Below are 22,105 nucleotides of genomic sequence, written 5' to 3' on the forward strand. Positions count from 1 at the left end.
TGTGTGTGTGTGTGTGTGTGTGTGTGTGTGTGTGTGTGTGTGTGTGTGTATTTGAATAAACCAGTTCCTCTCTTTGGATGGTCTTCCACATTATGATGAAGGTAGAAGGTTTCTGTGGTTTGGGTAGTCTTAAAGAATTAGATCCAGGGTGCCTTCCTTCTCAGAATGTTGCAATACACTTGAACATAAATAAGAGTATTTTAAATTATATATCTGACTCCACATTAATTTGCCCTTGGATAAATTATTAAATAAAGAGCATGAAATGATGGACATTAAAATGATGAATCTTAAAGATATCATAGTTTCAAAGAGGAAATCACACCTAAGCATGGGTAGAATTTTTGTGCAAAGCAGCAATAAAATCCTCTCGAGGCTGTCAGATACTGAGCACCTCTTGAGTGAGAACTTAATATTTTTCTTTCATTCTCTCCTTTACTTGAAAGACAGGCCAGAGAATTAAGCAGGGTCTCAGCTTCTTTTTGGTCCTATACTCTTCAAGTTCAATGGTGTATGTGATTACTGCTCATATCATCAATAATTAATAGAAAAGAACACAGACCACAGACCCCCAACCACCTTCCCCTGAAGGTGTCAAAGAAAGAGTCTTACTCTTTTCCCGGAGGCCATCCATTCCCTCCTTCCCCCATTTTAAGAGAGTCTTGCAATTAAAATAAGAAAGATAAATGAACTTCTAATACTTCAGGGGAAGAGTCAAGGACTTTGCACCTAAGAGAATTAGGAAAAGCAGTCTCCTCCATCCTACAAAAGGCCTTACTTCCACCCCTTCCCCAAAGCCATCATCTAGGGGAGCATTTCAAGTGGTGATGGAAGCTGCCAACTTCTCCTATAAGTGCTGCAGACTCTACTGCCTCAAGATCTATAGCTACAGAAGACCTTAAAAATAACAGATTGAAAAGCTAATATTAATTTGTACCCCTTTTTGGCCCCCCCCAAAACAAACTTTATTTTAAAGCTCAAACTCTTTGATTTTAGGGCTAAAGCTGGAACCTTGAGGCCATGGATAGAGACCTCCCTCCTTTGGTCTCTATCATTTGTCTTAGGTGAGGACTGGCCAGTGAAGACCATCTCTTGTTTTATCTGTAAACAAGAAGTCTCTAGAGTAGTGAGTGGAGAAGAGTGTATTGTGCAGGGCAGCCCTTCCTGCTTCTTGTCCTGAATAAGGGCTGAGTCCTTCAATCAAAGAGGTTTTGGAAAGGGACATGATCAAGAACATGCATTGACATTAATGCAGTAGACAAAAAGTGAGGGTTTTTTTCCAAGAACCTTAGACTGAGGAGAGTATGTGCTCTGGCTCTGGGCTGGCTCAGCCTACTCAAGGGGCAGGCATCTAGAAGAGCTAGCTTGTGCTTCTTTCTCCTTCTCCAGCTCGCCTTTTGCTATTTAATAAATAATAATCACAAAATTAAGATACATTGGGCAGCTAGGTAGGTCAGTGAATTGAAAGCTAGGCTTGGAGATGTGAGATCCTCAGACACTTCCTAGCTGTGTGACCTTGAGTAAGTCATTAATCTCCATTGCCTAGCCCTTACCACTCCTCTGCCTTGGAACCAATTTACAGTATTGATTCTAAGACAGAAAGTAAGAGTTAGAAAAAGTGAATTAAAATAAGATACTGTTTCCAGAGAATTTTAATCATAATAAACAACAGCTTCTCACCACTAAATTCTACATGATTCAACAGTCACACTAGGAGTTTTCAACTGACTCGTAGATCAGATATCCTATATGTTTCATTTCATCTTTCCTTTAGAATGTGAGTTCTTTATTTAGATATCTGGTGAGTAGCCCCCTGAGTCGCACATATTGTATCTTGAAAAATATTATTCATTTATTCATTCATCTTATATCATTTAAAGATAGAGGAATGGAATTTTTTTCACCTTTCTTTGTATCTTCTGTGGACAATGAACGTCATATAGTAGGTATTCAATAAATGCTTGTTGACTGTCTACTAACACAGTGCAAGTCATTGTATTGCTGCTAGTACAGAAGTCCATTACATTCAATTTTACCACAGTGTATCAGTCTCTGTGTACAATGTTGTTCTGGCTCTGCTCCTTTCGCTCTGCATCCATTCCTGGAGGTCTTTCCAGTTCACATGGAATTCCTCCAAGACAGAGAATTCTTACCAAACTAGCCAACTGATCCCCTCCTTTTCTGTCTCCCCCAGGTCTTCCCTTTGGGCTCTCCTAAAGTCTTCTGTTATGCTTTTGCCTCTTCATGAGAAAGAACCATCAAATTTGGCTAAGCAGGGAATCTTGGCCAAGGCCAGGGGTCTTGACTGTGAATTGGAATCATCAAGGATTTGCTACAGCCTCCTTTCCCAATCCTGGAGCATCAGGGACTGAGCAAATCAGGGCAGGTCAGTGCACATTTATGAAGCGTTTACTATTTGCCAGACCCTCAGGTAAGTACTGGTGTAATAATGGCTATATTTGAGAGTGACAGAATAGGATGAATATAGCAATTATTACAATTGGAGATACAGTACAAATAAAGAGATAGTCCCTGTCCTCAAGGAATTTCCACATTAATGGGAACAGGCTTGGGGGTTAGGCCTTTGTGACTCTGGACAAGTCACTTGTACTTATTTTAGCCTCAGTTTCCTCATCTCTAAAATGGGTATAATAATAGCACTTCCCTCACAGGGTTGCTGTGAGGACCAAATGAGATAATGCCTGTAAAGTGCTTTGTATAGCGCTATATAAATGTGAGCTATTAGAATTGACAGTGCTTCTTGTCAAAGGAATATTTTTAAAATAATTTAAAAATAAAAAATAGCTTTTAATCACAAATCTCTCCACATATAAACATAGCTTATTTTTAATTCCTTTGGGAGACTAGTAAATGGTCTTCAAATCCAGAAGTTAAGAATGTGGCAGTTAAGTAGTAATATTTTTGTCGGATATAAAAGACATTAGTGGATAAAATCTTATAGAGGAGCAGAAGGTAGTCTGACTTGGGGGTGTCACCCACTCTGGGAGAAAGGGTCATCTTCTTCTCAACCCCTGGGGCTTGGGAGAAGAAAGGCACATCCCGTGGGTGATGCACCCCTTGAATGAGGAGAGGACTCCGTGTTAAGTCGCTTTGGGGACTGTCGCCCTGAGAAAACGCCCCATTCACCCCAGGCCAGTTATAACTCTGGGTAACGAGCCCCCTTCATCTCTCGCCTGCCTTAGCAGGCATTCCAATGGAAGCCGAGGCTCTTTGCTTGAGCGCTGCTCTTCTACGTGTTCTCCAACCCTCATTTTCGTGGAGCTCCACTTCAGAGCCTCTCTCAGCTCCATATGGCTCCGAGGGATCACAGGTGAGTGCTTCTACAATGTTAATCGTACATCCGGCGTCTTCCTGAACATAACGGACTGCACAGACCATTTCTTAGACAAACCCCAATCCTCCCATCGCCATTTGGCCGCCATTAACCTTTAGGTAATTGGTGCTATACTTTAGGAGCAGCTCGATGGAGTTTAGCACAATTAGAGAGGCATCCATCCTGTAGAAACAGGTCTGGGATGGCTCCGGCACGTGTCTTATTCAATTATCTTAAATTTGGACCCAAAGCATCCTCTTCCTCCTCTTCTGCCATGGCAGTCACTAACAATAGCCATTCATGGGCTTATTAGGTGTTTTCCATGGCGTTAGAAACTGAAGATGCAAAGTATGAAGCTTTACTAGGTGCTAGACATTGTGCAGAGTGTCAGATTCAAAGAAACACAAACACACACACACACACACACACACACACTGTCTGTGCCCTCAAGAGGATCAAATCTAAGAAGAGAGACGACACACACCCAACATAGATCTATACAGCACCGATGGAAGCCATCTCAGACTGGGAAGCACCAGCAGAGTGAGTGGGAATGAGAAAAGTCTCCTGTATAAGTTGGGATTTGAGTTACGTCTTGGAAGAAGCCCAAGAGACCAAGAGGTAGAAGGGAGAAGTTCCAGAGAGGAGGGTCGGCCAGCCCAAGGATGGAGAGTTGGGAGAAGGAGTATCGTGTGCGAGGAACAACGTCCTGCTCTTTCTCTTCCTCCCTCTTTCCACGTCTCTCTCTTACGATGGTTTAACATCTAGTTGAGGAAGGAGGACATAGATGGCGATAGAGAAATAGCACGGTGCAATATACGGTAAGCACTAAATGAACAAATTATCTTACGTAAAATAATAATAGCACCTGGCACTTTGTACAGCCCTCTAAGGTTTACAGAGCTCCTTAAATAGGTTCCCTCGTTTGGTTCTTCTGTTAGATGACAGCATATGGTTTCTTTATGTTTTTATCTATATTGCTGTATTTTTCACATCATAATAACATTCTAATATATTTCCAACAGAATTCTTTCTCAGAACAACAACAAAAAAGTCAATCAAGACCAGCATAACAATCACTTCTTCTCTTCTTCCTTCATACTCCCCCCAGGAAGAGGCATATTTCATTATTAAAAACATTTATTAGGCATATTTCATTATCCTTTAGAACAAACTATGGCCATTGCATTTAACCTAAGTTCAGCTTCCCTTTCTTATCATCACCCCCTCCTGCCACGCACGAGTCATTGGTTCCTGGGGATTTGGCCTTTTGATGTTGGGGGAAGCTTCCAAGAAGTACCTGAAAGCATGAGCTAGATTTTAATTTACATTATGGTAGTAGGGGCCATTAGATAGCCCAGTGGATATAGAGCCAGGCCTGGAGTTGGAAGGACTTGGGTTCAAATCTGGGATCAGATACTTCCTAGCCTGTGTGAACCTGGGCAAGTCACTTAACACCCATTGCCTAACCCTTGTCACTCTTCTGTCTTTTTTTTGCATTTTTTATTTTTTGAAACAAATATATTTTTTTATTTTGAATATTTTTCCTAGTTACATATTTCATGTACTTTCCCTCTCTCCCAATCTCCCCTTACCCCCCCCCCCCCACTCTTCTGTTTTAAAATAGAAACTAAGATGGAAAGTAAGGATTTAGAAAAAAAAACACATTATTGTAGTAATTACATATTTTGTTCTCCTGTTCTTCTTTCTTCATACTTATTCAGAACATACAAGTCTTCCTTTGCTTTTGATACTCACTACCTGTGTGATCTTGGGTAGGTCACTTAACTTCCTTGGGCTCTTAGTTTATTAATTTGTAAGATGAGAGGGTTGGACTAGATAGTATTTTGAGTCTCTTTCCCATTTTAGATCTGATTGGTGGATGGACACCTACTTTGTTGTCAGTTTTGTTATTACAAAAAAATACTTCCATGAATATACTGGTGTCTGTGAGACCTTTCTTTCTATCTGACTTTTCAGGCTACCTGCCCAGTAGCAGCATCAGACAATTTAGTAACTTTCCTCATTTTTTGGAATGATTAGACATTGGACCAATTCATAGGTCCACCAACAATGCATGAGTGTGGGTTTGTCCTAGTTTTTATTTTTAGCCAGTAGGTGTGAACTCAGATATGAATCACCTGGACCACACTGTGTCATCCTTTAATGAACTCTCAGACTCTACTATGTTACTGCAGATGGAGGAGGCATAAATCTACAGTCAAAAGGTTTTTGGCTCATTTTTTCTCTCCCTGGAAGACACTGAAATAACTTGATAGACAGAAATGTAAAGAACTTTTAATTGAATTATAGAATTCTATAGTTAGGAGAAATTTGTCATTGAGTCAGTGCATGATGAAGGTTAGTGGTAGTTGGTAGCAGATTTAACATGAATGTCTCAGGTTTCCTGTCTCCTAAACTCCCCATTTTATCAAACCACATGTGTGGTTGTCCCTAAGTTTTAGTTTCTCGGAATCTTGCTGCCACAGATAAAGGATAATGCAAGGATCTTAATAATGTTTACAGTTTAAGAAGACGTCAAATTGTTAATTCATTTGGAATGAGGAAATCAAACTGAATTATCACCTAGTATCCCATGGCAACAGGTATATCAGAGATTTAGAGATTGTCTAATCCACCTTCCTTCATCTTTTTTTTTTTTAAACCCTTGTACTTCGGTGTATTGTCTCATAGGTGGAAGATTGGTAAGGGTGGGCAATGGGGGTCAAGTGACTTGCCCAGGGTCACACAGCTGGGAAGTGGCTGAGGCCGGGTTTGAACCTAGAACCTCCTGTCTCTAGGCCTGGCTCTCAATCCACTGAGCTACCCAGCTGCCCCCTTCCTTCATCTTTAAAAAACCTTTATTTCCATCTCAGAATCAATGCTGTGTATTATTTCCAAGGCAGAAGAGTGATAAGGGCTAAGCAATGGGGAATAAGTGATTTGCCCAGGGTCACACAGCTAGGAAGGGTCTGAGGTCATAATTAAATCCAGGATCTCCTATCTCTCTAGACCCAACTCTATCTACCAAGCCACTAAGCTACTGCTTCCCCTTCATTTTAGTGAGGAAACTGAGGCTGATGGAGTTTGTGACTTGCCCAAGGATACATAGGTAGGAAGAGATATTTGAATCTACAAAGGCATTGAATAAAATGTAAGTTGAATTGCATTGAAATCCCCTACTTAACATTATTATTAATGATTTCTTCCACTAATGCTTCTATAACAATCTATTTTCATCATAAATAATAGTATAAGCAAATTCATTTGAACTCTAATATCTCGAGCCACAGAAGTGATGGATGAAGAAAAGGAGAAGGCACTTAAAATGCTCGAGAAAAGTGACTAGACCAGACCTTCCCAAGCTAAGGAAACACCCGTGGATCATTTTACAGATCTCTCATGGGGGAGACAACATCAAAAGAATGGAGACGGTCACAAATGATACCAAAGCCCCCTACAAAGAGGCAAGTGAGGGAGCACCAATAACTATGGATGAATGCACCTTCTTTCTCACCTTTGGATAACCTTGATGAGAAAGATCTACACATGGATATTGGATATTTTCAATGTGAGACAAGAATCAATCCACTTTACTGTGAAAAAAGCCAGCAGCCAATGTGCATTTATTAAGCACTGAGGATACAAAGAGAGGAAATGCTGCCTGAAACATACAGAAAAGAGGTGTTGATGGGTTTCTTGTTTTCTGATTACAAAAAAAGGAAGGAAGAAAGAGAGAAAAAAGTAAGAATACGACTCATCAGGGTAGAGAACAGTCTTCAGTGTTCTTCTTTAAGTTAAAGTCTTTTCTTGTGACTGACCCATTTCGGCCATCAGCTTCAACAGTTCCCAACATTTTAGATCAGAAATGAACAAATTCTCTCCTTTGTGTAAAGCCCTTCCCCAATTAGCCTCAGCCAACTTTCCCATGCTTCTTCTCCCTTACTTGGTTTCAGTCACTCTATCCATGGTCTCTCCAAATGCGTATTTTTGTTAGTTTCCACTTCCACAATACTTATTCCATCTCCTTTTGCAGTCCCTCCTCATACCTGTCTCTTCACTTAAAGACTCAGCTTCGGTCCACTCTCTCCATGAGGCATTTCTTAAGCGGCTCAGAAACCTAATCCTCTTAGCTGCTAGGACTAACCTCCCTCCTAGATAACTAGATTTTTATATATTTTGTATAAACTTATACAGGTGCAGCTCCTTTTTCTTCTTTCCATTTTTGTCTCTGTCTCTCCCTATAGATTTTATATATGTCTGTCTGTCTGTCTATCTATCTATCTATCTATCTATCTATCTACCTATTTATCTATCTATAAATATATTCATCTATCTATCTATCATCTATCTATCTATCTATCTACCTATCTATCTATCTATCTATCTATAAATATATTCATCTATCTATCATCTATCTATCTATCTATCTATCTATCTATCTATCTATCTATCTATCTATCTATCTATCTATCTAATGTATCTGCCTGTTCGTCTGTCTGTCTATTGGTCTGTATGTCTATCTATCTATTTATCTATCTACCTACCTACCTGTCTGTCTGTATCGGTCTATTAATCTGTTGATCTGTGTCTCTGTCTATCCATCCATTCATCTGTGTGTCTATCTATCCATCCATCCATTTTTCTGTCTTTCTATCTATTCATCCATCCATCCATCTGTCTGTCTGTCTTTCTGTCTATCCATCCATCCATCCATTCATCTATCTGTTTCTCTGTCTCTAACTGTCTGACTATTAATATGTTGATCTGTCTGTCTATCCATCCATCCATCTGTCTGTCTCTCTTTCTACCTATCTATGTACGTATGTATGTATGTATCTGTCTGTCTATCTATCTATCTATTTATCTGTCTGTCTGTCTATTGACATCTGTGATCTTAATTCAAGTGTCTCAAGCTCCAGGTTCAGGCATCTACCCACCACACCCTCTATTAAATATTCCATTATATCTCTTAGGATAGGGGTTCTTAATCTGGGGGTCTTAGAACCTGTTGTTTGAAATACTTTGATACTCATGATTCAATATGCTATTGACTTCCTTTGCCATCCTATGCATTTTATTGGATTATTTAAACTAATTTTTCTGAGAAGAGATCCATACCACTCACAAAAAGTCACCTGAATTCCTGATTTAGGTCATTACTACTGCCCAGGAACAGGGGCTTCCTGGACTCTAGTCCCTTTCTTCTTGAGCCTTAGAGATACAGAAGAAAGACAGAGTTTCTTTTTAGAGGAAAGATTTCATCTGAGTTAAATGATTTTTACAGGGCACACAAAGTGTTAAAAATGAAAGGTTGGCAGGTTGAAACAAAAGAACACAATAAAAACAGCTGCCTATAATTAAGCTCCTCCTTGATGATACTACCCATAGACATGTTTCCAAATATCCATTTGTGTATCAGGGTACTCACATAGCTCCAATGAATCAAATGATCAGATTAATCAAAGGAATGAAGAAATCAAATATAGATGACTTTGTGAGTCTTAATGCATCTCTCTTTGCCCTTCTGATCAGCAAATATTTGGATATTTGCTCTTATAGGGAATTAGGTGGACTCCTATAAGGTACTTTTGGGAAGGCAGATAGCATGGGTCAATAAAAACCAAACCAGAACACTAGATTTAAAGCCAGAGGACCCAAGTTTCAAATCCTGGCTCTGCTACCTACTCCTTCCTTAGATGATCTGAACGAGAAAATAACTGGGGGGAGAAGAGGAGCTGTAGATAAGGAAATTTGGGCCCACAAAGGTTAAGTAATTTCCTCAATATGAACCTCTACTTCCAATCTCTATGTCTTTGAATAAGCTGTCCTCCATGCCTACAATGTCCTCATTCATTCCCCTCTGTTTTGGTATCCCTTATTTCTTCAAAGAATAACTAAGATGTCACCTCGGACTTGACACATTTCCTGATCCTCATAGGTGCCAGCTCCTACCCTCTTTAAGTTACCTTGGGTTTTTGTCATTATTTTGCACAGACTCAGGGATGTTCATGTCTCTTCCAACAGAATACAAGTTCCTTGAGAGAATGGACTATTTCGTTCTTGTCTTTGAAGACCCAGATCTTAGCAAAATCCTTGGCACAGAGTAGGCACTTAGTGAATGATTGATTGCTCATGGCCAGACGTGTGCATGTGCTGAGCCAGAATTCAAACTCAGGTCCTTTGAACTGAAATGGAGCATGCTTCCCCCAATCCCATACTGCTGTCTAGGGAACTATTCTGTCCATTCCATTTCACTCACAGCAGAGCTAGCCTAAGAAGCGGTCCTTTCCAAAGCCTGACAGAGCTCATCAGTAGTAGTAATAACAATAATAAAAAGAAAAAAGAATAACAATAACTAACTTTTTTTTGCATTTACTATGTGCCAGGAACTATGCTAAGTACTTTACAATTATTATTCATTTGATCCTTACAACAACTCTAGTAGGTAGGTGCTATTATTATCCACATTTTGCAGCTGAGGAAACTGAGGCAGATAGTAGTTAAATGACTTGCCCAAGTCCACACAGCTAGGAACTGGCAGAGGCCAGTTTTAAATTTGGGTTTTCCTGACTCCAGACCCAGCTGTCTATCTACTGTTACCTAGCTGCCTTCAGTCAGTCTGTCAGTCAGTCAGCCAATACACATTTGTTAAACATCTATTATGTGCCAGGTTCTATACTGAGTATTGGGGATTCAAAGGACTGACCCATGATCTCGAAATCTTCACAGTCCAATGAGAGAGAGGACACCTAAACAACTATGTAAGAACAAGATATAGGCCAGAGAAACTGGAGAGAATCCTATCAAGGGCCATAAGACCTAGAACAAAAGCAGCATGAATCAATCAATTAATAATCAATTAATTAAACATCTGTTATGTACCAGGCCCTAGGTTATATGAGATAAGAACAAAACAGTAGCTGCCCTCAAAGAGCTTATGTATATAGGTAAGTTCGAAATATGTGCCAAATAAACACATGGTAATTTGTGGGGGAAAGACACTAGCATTAGAGGAAAGGATAAAGACCTTTTAAAAGAAATGTGTATTCCCTGCTTTGTCATGCATGTAGCTAAAACCTCTCTTCCTTTCTCTCTCTCTCCCTCCTTCTCTCCCTCTCTCCTTCCCTTCCTACCTGCCTCCCTCCCTTCCCTTCCTCTTTCTTTCTTTCTTTCTTTCTTTCTTTCTTTCTTTCTTTCTTTCTTTCTTTCTTTCTTTCTTTCTTTCTTTCTTTCTTTCTTTCTTTCTTTCTTTCTTTCTTTCTTTCTTTCTTTCTTTCTTTCTTTCTCTCTGTCTCTCTTTCTTTTTTCTTTCTTCCTTTCTCTTTGTCTTTCTTTTTCTTTGTTTGTTTGTTTCTTTCTCTCTCTCTGTTTGTTTGTTTGTTTCTTCCTTTCTTTCCTTCTTTCTCTCTTCTCTCCTTTCTTTTTCTTTCTTTCACCTTCCCTTCCCTCTTAGAATCAATACAGTATATTGGTCCCAAGGGAGAAGAGTAGTAAGGTCTTGATGAGGGTTAAGTCACTTGCCTAGGGTCACACAGCTTAGGAAGTGTCTGAGGCCAGATTTGCACCCAGGACCTCCAATCTCCAGGCTTGTCTCTCTATCCACTGAGCCACCTAGCTGTCCCTAAAATATTTCTTAAATAACAGTATTTAGTATTTAGAGATCATCCCATGGACAAAATCACAAGATTTCTTAATTAAATGGAAGAATCCCTCCTTGACATTCCAGCTCTGAAAAAAAATTATGATGCAATTGTATAACATGATCCAGCCCATCAACACCCCCCCAAAGCAGGTGTTCCTCATCTTAAAAATGGTACAGAATATTCCTGGTCTACTTGAGGAATGGCAAGACAATGAGGTCACTGCTCGCCCAAATTAAAAGTTAGGTTAACAAGTCATCTCTAGTTACATAGGAAGGCTCCATGCTGTGTCACCTTCTCCAAATAAAGGAAGAAGTGGCCTCAGGGTCTATCCTGAACAAATAAACATGGGGAAATCAGTCAGCTCGGGGTCCACTGTCAAAACATTATTTTTTGTCTTCAGGAATGTGAGAGTTCTCAATTTCGGGCATGTATTGTTCTCTTAAACATCAGCCTAACTTCTCGGGCCACCCATGCCCAGCAGAACTGTCTGTTCTAGACAATAAGTAGACTCTGGTTCTCTTGGAGGGGATCCCGACTGGCCCACCCACCATTATTTTGTAAAGAAATGGTTGTGGTTATGTGATCAAGGAGCCTAGGAGATGCTTGAGCTCTCTTCATATAGGGTAGACAGAGGTTATAGTAGAAAGTGAAATAGCTTGCAAGTCAGAGGAAATGGGGAGGTGTCTTGATTCTTTTTCTAACTTGCTGGATTCCCTTGGACAAGTCATTGCCTCTCCTCTGGGATTAACTTCCTTATTTATAAGACAAAGAGGTTAGAACTGAACTTCCAATGTCCCTTTTAGCTCTATAGCTAATCAATGAATGAATATGTACCATAGACCAAGGACTGCAGCTGGGGAAAGAAATACAAAAGCAAAAATAAAGTTCTTTCCCTCAAAGAGCTTATATAAGGGGAGATGAGGTATATAGGGCAATGGTGGTCCAGGAGGGTCACTGTATTCTAGAAAGTAATCAGGAGACTGAGTGGGATCATAGAGGAAGAGACAGCCTATATAGCAGGGGTCGGCAACCTTTTTGGCTGTGAGAGCCATAAACGCCACATTTTTTAAAATGTAATTTCATGAGTCATACAGTGCTCACAGTGCTGCTCCTGTAACAGCACCTGAAAATAAATGGACTTTATGGCTCCTGCAGAAAGAGCCACATCTGGCCCTCAAAAGAGCTAGATATGGCTCGAGAGTCATACATTGCTGACCCCTTTTATATAGGAACGACTGAAAAGCTGATCATGATCAGGGCTCTAGAACTGGATGGTGGCAAATGGGTGGAGTGGAGGTAGTGGTTGGAAAGTGCATTGTGTCCTAGTTGTTGGGCAAGTCCCTTAATCCCCACTATCTAGCCCTTATTGCTCTTCTGCCTTGGAACCAATACTTAGTGCTGATTCTAAGATGGAAGGTATGTGTTGTTGTTTTTTTTTTTTAATTTTAAACCCTTAACTTCTGTGTATTGACTTATAGGTGGAAGAATGGTAAGGGTAGGCAATGGGGGTCAAGTGACTTGCCCAGGGTCACACAGCTGGCAAGTGCCTGAGGCCATATTTGAACCCAGGACCTCCCGTCTCTAGGCCTGGCTCTCAATCCACTGAGCTACCCAGCTGCCCCCCTTTTTTTTTTCTTAAAAAAGAAAGTACCTTGTGAAATGAGGGTTTCTGGGCAATGGAGGACATGGCTGGAGAAAAGGGTCAGCGAAGGGATAACAAGGCTTTACTGAAATGGATCCTTCCCAACTTCACCTGGATAAAGCTCGAGTAACGGTAATAAGGGCTGGAATGAAAAGAATGATGTTCAGACACCCCTATGAGGATTCTGTACATTAATTGGAAATTGTCCGTCCCCAAGAGGGGGAGCGGCGACTGTACAGTGAGCACTGATGAGAAAAAAAGATTCCTCAGAGCCTCGGTCCACCCCCACCTCCCATTATTTTGGCAGTGAGCAGCATCAGCAAATTGGACTGAACCAGTGATTCAAGCCCCTCATCTGTCATGGCAGGTTTTTTCTTTGGCCCCGTTGCCTGAGACATCCAATGGAGTTGTTTCCCCGAGGAGGAGATCACCTTCCTTAGCCCCTAGTTGTTAGGGAATGAATATTAATGAGAAAGCAGAAGCTTCCTAACTAGACTCAGCCCCTCGCCTAGACTCAGAGACACAGGCAGACAGGTCTGATTTTTGGTTTGAGGGGCATCATTTATAGCAGGAACCAGGTGTGCTGAACATGAAAATAGCTGATGCAAAGGATCATGGAGCCTGGGGAAGGGAAAGGGGAATATATCAGGAGGGTCTGAACTCCTGAAGATCCCAAGCCATGCCTGACCTTTGCTCCATCCCTTTCCGCCATTTTCAAGAATGGAGATGACTTGGGACTCTGCTCAACGATGGGAGAGTCACGGGAGCTCCCCCAGCCCCCCACTCCACCACACACCAACTCCTGGAGCCAGATGGAGTCTGTCTGACCCCTTTCTTCCAAAGAAGACCCTTCTTTAATACAAGCTTTGGCTGGTCCCTGTCATTGTTCTAGATAATGGATCACCTCCACATACATTTTCAAGTGTAATGACACGCTTGCTTATTAAAGACCTCTCAGCTGAAGGAGCAGAATATTATGAACTGGCCGATCCATTCATTTTCTTGAATACTTTATTCAGTATTTTATGCTAAACCAGCAATACACCATCCATTTTCGTACAATGATCCTTATGTTCAATAAAATTGAAGGGCCGCATCATAAATCATTACAGTCATTTATTCTGCATTAGACACATTAGCCACTATATTCCATAATCTATTACAATAAGGTGGATTTAAATGTACCCCAAGGACCTGCAATAATAACTGGAGAACCAAATATAGCAATTATGGATAAAATATGCTTAACCTAAAACTGCACTAGCTGCTCTGACGCCCGTGAACCCTGGGCGAAATTTAGTGCTGATAGCGTCTGAACTCAACTGCAAATAGAGGGCCAGGGAAAAGAGGGAAACCATCGAGGGGCCTCCTAGCCATCAGGGAAATTCCACCTGGGATGGTCTCTCTAATCAAAAAGGAGAAGGCATGGAGACCGGGGGGAAAAGACCGACAGACATGGACAGACAGACAGATGGAGAGGCAGGTTTTCTCTCTCCACTGGAGAGCCTCATTGGTGGCTCTCCAAGGAAAGGCTAGAAGACTATTCGTGGTGTATGTGGCAGAGACAACTCTTGCTTAGGGAATGGGCTTCTGAGCTCCAATTCCCAAAACTAATGCCTTTCAGCCAAAACTTTTTTAGTTTTTTTAGAGGAACTGAGGTTTTAGTTTTTTTAGTTTAGTTTAGTTTTTTAGTGAAAAATCTAAAGTTTTGGAAGTGGGGTTGGGTATGTGTTAATTTTCACTGATTCATCATTTCCGTGCTGGTGGTGTGATGCTTCATGAAATCCTTGAAAATTAAAAAAAAATCCAAAGGTTGGGAAAGTCTGAATTCAAATCCCACTTCTGCCACCTAAGTAGAAGATCTGAGTTCAAATCTAGCGTCAGGTTCCCACTAGTTGTGTGACTTTGAGTAAATCATTGTGCCTCAGTTCCCTCATCTGTAAAATGAGTATAATAATAATAGTACTTTCTTCCCAGGGTTCTTTTGAGGATAAAATATTTGTAAAGTGCTCTACAAACCTAAAATTCCACACAAATGATATCATCATCACCATCATTTCTACAGTTGAATGACCACCTTTTTCAACTGGACCTCACTGTTCCTTATATATGGTTGTGTAAAAATAGTTGCTATTCTCTATTGTACAGGAAAGTTGTTTTTTTAAGAAACCCTTACTTTCTGCCTTAGAATTAATACTGTGTATTGGTTTTAAGCAGAAGAGTGATAAGAGCTAGGCATGGGGATTAAGGGACTTGCCCAGGGTCACCCAGCTAAGTGTCTGAGGCCAGATTTGGACCCAGGATCTCCCACCTCTGGGCCTGGTTCTCCATCCACTGAGCTCTCCAGCAGTCCCCCATGTACAGGAAACTATTGATTCAAACTCTTAGTTGTGGCTTTTGAGTTGTTTTTTAAGTCATGTCCAACTCTATGTGACCCTCATTTGGGATTTTCTTGGTGGAGAAACTGAAATGGTTTGCCATTTCTTTCTCCAACTCATTTTATGGATGAGGAAACTGAGGGAAACAGAGTTAAATGACTTTCCCAAGGCCACACAGTCAATAAGTGTCTTAGGTCAGATTTGAACTCAAAAAAATGAATCTTTCTGACTCTAGTCTTGGAACTCTCTACTGCACCTCTTAGCTGCCCATTTCAAACTCTATTAATTCCCAATTTGTGATAATTTGGTCAGAGATTGGGTCAACATTTATATTTGTCCCACAAAGAGTTTGTGAAGCAAATTTGTAATGCAAATAAAATTGCTGGGAGATTGTTATAAATAAGAGAAAAATGGTGATTAAACATCCTCGATCATGTCAGAAGCACCCTTTCCTTTGGGTCTTTACTTATCGTTCTTGTGATAAAGGTTGAGAGGCAATTAGTATTGGTGGTAAATCACGTGTGATCTGGTACCAATGACTTACCCTCCCTTGGTCTCAGCTTCTTTGTCCATAAAATAAGAGGGGGCTGGATCAGATGGCTTCTAAGGCCCCCTCTGGGTCTAAATCAATGACGCCACCATCTTCTAGAAGGCAGGTAATAATAAATCTAAAGGGCTCTGGGCTTGAAGACTGAGATTTAAATATCCCCTCTGGCCTTCCCAATGTATAGTTAGAAATATCTTGAACCCCTAAAACTACATTACCCAAAATTCCTTTCTGTGTTACCCAGAATGCTTTTCCCTTTGTCCACATTTTGTCTTCACATATTGGTTATAAGTTCTGAGGCTCTGCCTCACTCTTCCTCTTCCCCACCCTCCCAATGGGGGCTGGGAAAGGTGGCTTTGTATTCTACCTTTTTATTCAGTTTATTATAAATAAATCTTATTAAATATGATACTTAGAATATTGTATATTAATTAAAAAACCCACACCAGGTGGGTGACCCTACTGGGAAAGACCTTTCAGATCTCCGAGCTGGAGTGGCCTAGTTCTCTAAAATGGAATGATCTTGTTTTTAATGTCTCCCTCTCCGAATCACTTGTTGAGAGGAGAGCAATGTATTCAACTCTAAAGCATGACAACAGGAGTTCTTAACCAGGCGCCATGTTTGTCTTTAGTATTACGCTAACTCTATTTCAATGGAATCTGTTTCCTTTGTAAGGCGACGGATCTCACATCTAAAACCCGATTCTGGCGAGGGGTCCGTAGGCCATCCAAGGCGGTCGTGGCGCACACCAAAATGGCTATGAATTCCTGCAATGTAGAAAAACGAGTTCTTGTTCCCCTACTTGAACAGCTCCCCAAAGGGCCTCTCCTAGCGAACGCTTTGCTGGGTTTGTTTTATCAACTATCTAGAAATGAAGGCTAGAACAAAGCCGTGTCCCTTTTCAAAGATTCCTCAATCCGGACTCGTCACCGCCTCAGCCTTCCCTGCCTCTAATGAGGCGGGCTTGGAGCGCTCTCCTCGTAATTACCGGGAGGGAGACGGACGTCCACATTACAGATGCTCCTCTGACACTTAGCAGGTGCTAATTGGCACCTCTCCGGGTAACCCCGACATCAGTCATGGAAATGAGACTGATTAGGTCACCGAGGAAGGCCCCCTGACGCTGCAGGATTATTCCAGGAGCGCCTCGTCTAGGACCGGCTTCCATCTAGGCTTCAAGGACTCAAGTGCTGGGGTTTCCCCTCGCGCCTTTAGCAAGCACAAAAGAGCCTCAAAAGCGTCCTCGTCCCCCAAAGGATCCCGGAAGCTGGAGGCGACGTTCACAGAGATTCATTGGGAGCCTGGCCGCCCCTCTCTGCGTGGACACAAGTCCTTTGTGCTCAGGCCACGAAGAGGGATGACCCATGAACATCTCCTGCTCTCATCGCTAGTATCTCGGGCTTTCCGGGAGGCTTCGGCAGCCTCTTCCAGCCAACCGCTCTTGGTCCTTCATCACTCCGGCTCCTCCTTCCCGTCTCCAAGGCTCCGCACAAAGGTGCTGAAACATAAAGACATCATCCAGGCCGCTCCGGGCTCCCGGGAGGTAGACGCTTGGCTCCCTGCCCTCTTAGGAGGCGTTCAAGCAAGCAGTCTGGCAGTCTCCCTCCCTGGGATTCTTTATTTCCCCTTTGCTCATCCTCTAACCCCGTGGCAAATAGATGTGCTTTGCTGTTTACCATCGGCGCTGCCGCCTTTTCTGCTTTTCCCTCAAATATCTGCTTTTGGATCGTCTCATCCTCACTTTCTCACGTTGAATCCAATTGTCTAATTTTCTGTTCACAGTTCCAGTCTTGTTTGGGTGGCTTGGGTAGAAAGACTCCATGTAAAATGTACACGCATGTAAGCGTGCAGCATGTATATGTGTAGATGTGCGCATGTAGATGTGTATCTATGTGTATACAGGTGTCAGATACATACATGTGCATACAGATCTACATTTAGGCATGCACACATATACAAACACACATGTTCACAGCCATATAACATACACACATGTAACACACGTGTCATTGTGTATTTTTGTCCTGTGCACGTATAGTTGTGTCTCCGTGTGCAAATATGTTTGTATGTGTGTATGTGCACACACATATGTTTTTGTTTACTTGTTCAGTAGCCTCACTACCTCCAATTTACCTTCCTCTTGAGAAAGTGCAGAATCTACATGGGATCCATTCCTCCATCCTCCCTGTTACCTTATTCTGTGCTTCTCTCTAGCGATGATGATCTATGTAAACCAAATCCAAACGGACCTTTCAATAATGCTGCACAGACACAAAGTTTTACGAAAGTAAGGATGCAGAATGAGAGCCAGAACTAGAGAACAAAGTCTTGGGTTCAAATTTGACCTCCCATACGTCCTAGCTATATGACCCTGGGCAAGTCACTTAACCCTAAATTGTCTCACTCTTACTGCTCTTCTGCCTTGGAACCAATACTTAGTATAGCTTCTTAGATGGAAGGTAAAAGTTGAAAAAGAAAAAGAAAAAGGTTTATGAAAGGGAATATATATTTCTGCATCTTCAGCCCCAGTCTCAGAGAGATAAGATAGAAAATGATTCTGCTCTGCCTCTCCTTAGCGCTTCAAATTAAATTTCCCTGTAATTCACTAAGTTCATTAAACACCTCTCTTAGCCCAAGATAGAGCTTCTCAACAAAGGCAATTTCAAGTCAGAAAATCGTGGTTATTTTTCCAAACTCCCCTTTTCTTGACCAACTACTATATTAAACAAGACTTTTTCTCCCCGGCCCCTCCACCTCCACTCTCAGCCTTCCTTGAGACTTTTATTTAGTGGCTCAGAACTGACCAAATGTGAAAACTGAATTACATGGGAGGTCAACTCTGAGACCCGCCAAGGGGAATATAGAGATCTATCTCTACCTCTGCTCTCCCTCGTGTTCTCCGAGTGACCGTGTCAGGAGCCTAAACTGCCCATCTACCATACAAGCCCTGAGGAAAGTCAGTCTCATTGGAAGAGAAAATAAACTCATCACTTATAGGGAAAAAAAAGGAATTCTGCACGACTGGAGACAAATACACCATTTTCCGAGTCTCATTCCAATCTCCACTTTTGCCTCTGAAGGTCCTGTTTTTTTTTCTTTTTTTTCTTTCTTTCTTTTTTTTTTAATCCAAGTTGCCTCTGAACTTTGGCCCTATATTCCCTCCAAGTGCAGAGGCCCTCCAATGACCTATTTACTGTGGCTTGGAGATCTCAATTTTTTTTTTTTTTGTTTTGTTTTTTGTTTTGTGGAATGAAGGCCTGTTTTTTGGACCAGGACTTCAAGGATCATGGTTAGGAATGGGCTCAGGGAATACTCTGTGCTTTGGGAGCCAAAATCTAGGTGTTTTCTACAAGAGCTACCGTTCAATAAACATCTCCATGGAGGAAATTAACAATAACATTTTGCTTATAGTATGCGAGGGCCCAGATGCCCAAGATATTCTGTCAAGAGTGGAAGTCTGAGGGGAGAGAGCCTGAGAAGAAAAGGTTTATCTAGAGGAGGAAATGCGAAAAGAGGCTGTGAAGGCAGGTCCAAGTTTTGTCTCAATTTGCGCAGGGCCTTAGAGATATGGCACCCCAAATTTCTGAACCTTCCCTGGCACCCTTCGATGATGAAGTCCCAGCTCAAGCCTCAGCTTCTGGAAGAAGTCTTTCTAGATCTCCCTTACTACTTGGTGCCTTTCCTCTGAGATTATGTCTAATTTATTCTGTCTACCTGGTCTTTGTATTTAGTTATTTGCATGTTGTCTCCCCTTTAGAATGTAAACTCCCAGAGGGCAGGGTCTGTTTCCATCTTTCATTATTCTTAGCATAGAATAAGTGTTGTTGTTTTTTTTTTTTTTTTAAAGAAAGTCTCTCCAACTCTGGTTACCTCTACCTTTCCTGCAGGAAAAAAATCATTCTCCATCAATGAGGAGATGTATTTACAAATAGGCATGAGCTCTGAATGACCTAAATGCTTGCTGACTCAATATAAGAGTTCCATTCATGACCTTCCCAATCAAGAAAAACAGGACACAATGGGGAAAGGCTTTGGAAATCTCATCACTTTTGGAAAAAAAAAGAAAAAAAAAAGATGTTCAGGATGAACTTCTTGACACCAATACAGTCTATGTAACCCTGAGGAGCTTCTAGATTCTAGGAATCCAACATATGCAAGAGAAGCTTTTGAAAAAAAGATGGAACATGGTAGACACAAAGAAGAAACTTAATAAAGGATTCTAGAAGTAATCCTCTGATTTCAGATTACTCTCTGCCAAACTGGGGTCCAAATCTCCAAAGCAGGCCCCAAGGTCATCCATTGGGGTATGAGCAAAATGTCAGAATCCTGGGGAGGTCACTTAGTCGACTCCCCTTTATTAAGAGCTTCCAGGTGCCAGCTGCTAGGCTAAGCTCAAGAAGCTCACATTTTAACAGGGAAAATAGCTTGCAAATGTCTCCTGCCCAGAAGATAGATACTAGAGCCGGTGACCTGAGAGAAGAGGAAAGCAGAAGGGGACTCCTTCCATTTTCTCAGGACAAAATCCAACGGCTTGTTTGTTAAGCTAAGACAAAAACCAGGGTGATCTTAGGGCAGGGCAGGGTCTGACAGTGTAGGAAAATCCAAAGAGAGAACCCAATAGCAGAAAATGGGGAAAAGTAAGAGATCAGGATTTTCCTTTTTCTCATCTTTGGGCTCTATGATTTAGTGGAGGTTCTAAGAATCACTCAGAATCACTCTGGGCTTTTAGAGACTAAACTGACCACTCAGGTGTCTCTCTCTCTCTCTGCTCTATCTATCTATCTATCTATCTATCTATCTATCTATCTATCTATCTATCGGTCTGTCTGTCTGTCTGTCTATCTATCTGTCTGTCTATTTGTCTGTCTGTCTATCTATCTATCTATCTGCATGTTTGTCTGTCTATCTGTCTATCTATCCATCCATCCATCCATCCATCCATCCACCCCTCTCTCTCCCTCCATTTATATAGGTGAATGTACATATCTGTGTATTGGTGTGTGCATACATGTATATGCCAATTTATTTGTATAGATCTGTACAGATATCTGTGTATATCTGTGCATGTGTCACCACATCTCTGTATATATGTACATCTATCCATACATATATGTGTATATCTATATTGGCACATACATGTATGAACTATGCCGGGGTGTGTATGTGTGTAAGCATGCATGCATGTATGTATAAAGCCTGACAGCCACTTTTTCTGGGTTCTGGTTATCTTCTTTTCAATGCAAAGTGTCCCGAGGGAGGCAGGTGACAAGCCTTCTCCAGCCTCATCCAAGACCAGGGCTAGGAGTCTCCTGAGTCCCGGTTTAGCGAGATCCAGAGAACTCTGCCCAGAAGAGAACATCTGCAATCATAGCTCGGCAACGCAGCTGACTATTGAAGGAAGTTTGCTTTTCGCACACAGTATCCCGATTGCCCTTCCAAGAGGACTCACCATGATGTGCCCACTTTATGGAAGTGAAGATGCAGCCTTTAAGGATCTGCCAATTGGTTACAGGGCACTTGACAGGGGTGTAAAATGGTTAAAGACCTCAGGAGTACTAAGACACTGGGAGGGTACAGTATACATTTTTTTTTAAACTCCAACGACTTTATATACTATGTATTGGTTCCAAGGCAGAAGAGTGGTGCAGGTTAGGAAATGGGGGTTAAATGACTTGCCCAGGATCACACATCTAAGAAGTGTCTGAGACTGGATTTGAACCTAGGACCTCCCATCTCTAGGTCTGGCTCTCAATCCACTGAATCACCCAGCTGCCTCCCTATCCCATTATATATTCTTAATAAATTGGTGCTTTAACTAATGTTGAGTCTTAATGACCCCCAGATTGCCATAAAAACACAACTAAGGAGGAGCTCTTGTGCTTAGAGCCAAGCTAGGATGGGACGGCTGAAATATTGTCCCGGGTTCCTGACACATGAGGTCAGAGCATCTTCCCTGAGGATGGCGAAAGGAGATGCATTTCTTCTCTACCTGCTCCTGGAGGGGTTGGAGAGAAGGTGAGACCTGAGAGGGCTACAGAGTAGGCTGAAGGGCTCTTAGAAGATGGGAGAAGTGGGGAAGGGGAGGACACGCTGGCCCCTCTCCCCCCAAAGTCGTACCGTGACTGGAGATCATTCTCTGTGCCGACACCATCCCTGGCCAGCTGAAACCTTTCCAGGTAGGGCTGTTTAAGCTCATACATTTATGCCATACATTTCTCTTCCCTGTTAAAGTCCAGTGAATAATCAATAACATTTCTCTGTCATTTCAAGATGTACAAAACAGTGTCCTCACAACATCCCAAGGAGGGAGGTGATGCTAATATTATCCCCATTTTACAGAGGAATTAACTGAGGTTCAGAAAATGGAATTATTGACTTTACGGTCAGGATTCACACACGAGTTTCTTTTGGTTCCACATCCAACACTATTACCAGTCGATGGCACCATTTTTCATTTAATTATGATAGTGAAAGGACATGTGGTCAAAGTTGCCACTGGAGAGTGAAAGTGGCTCAAAGCACCCTGGGCTCTGGGGTTTCAGAGACCCGGGTTCTAG

This window comes from Gracilinanus agilis, chromosome 5 (assembly GCF_016433145.1).
Source record: "Gracilinanus agilis isolate LMUSP501 chromosome 5, AgileGrace, whole genome shotgun sequence".
NCBI classification, from domain to species: Eukaryota; Metazoa; Chordata; class Mammalia; order Didelphimorphia; family Didelphidae; genus Gracilinanus; species Gracilinanus agilis.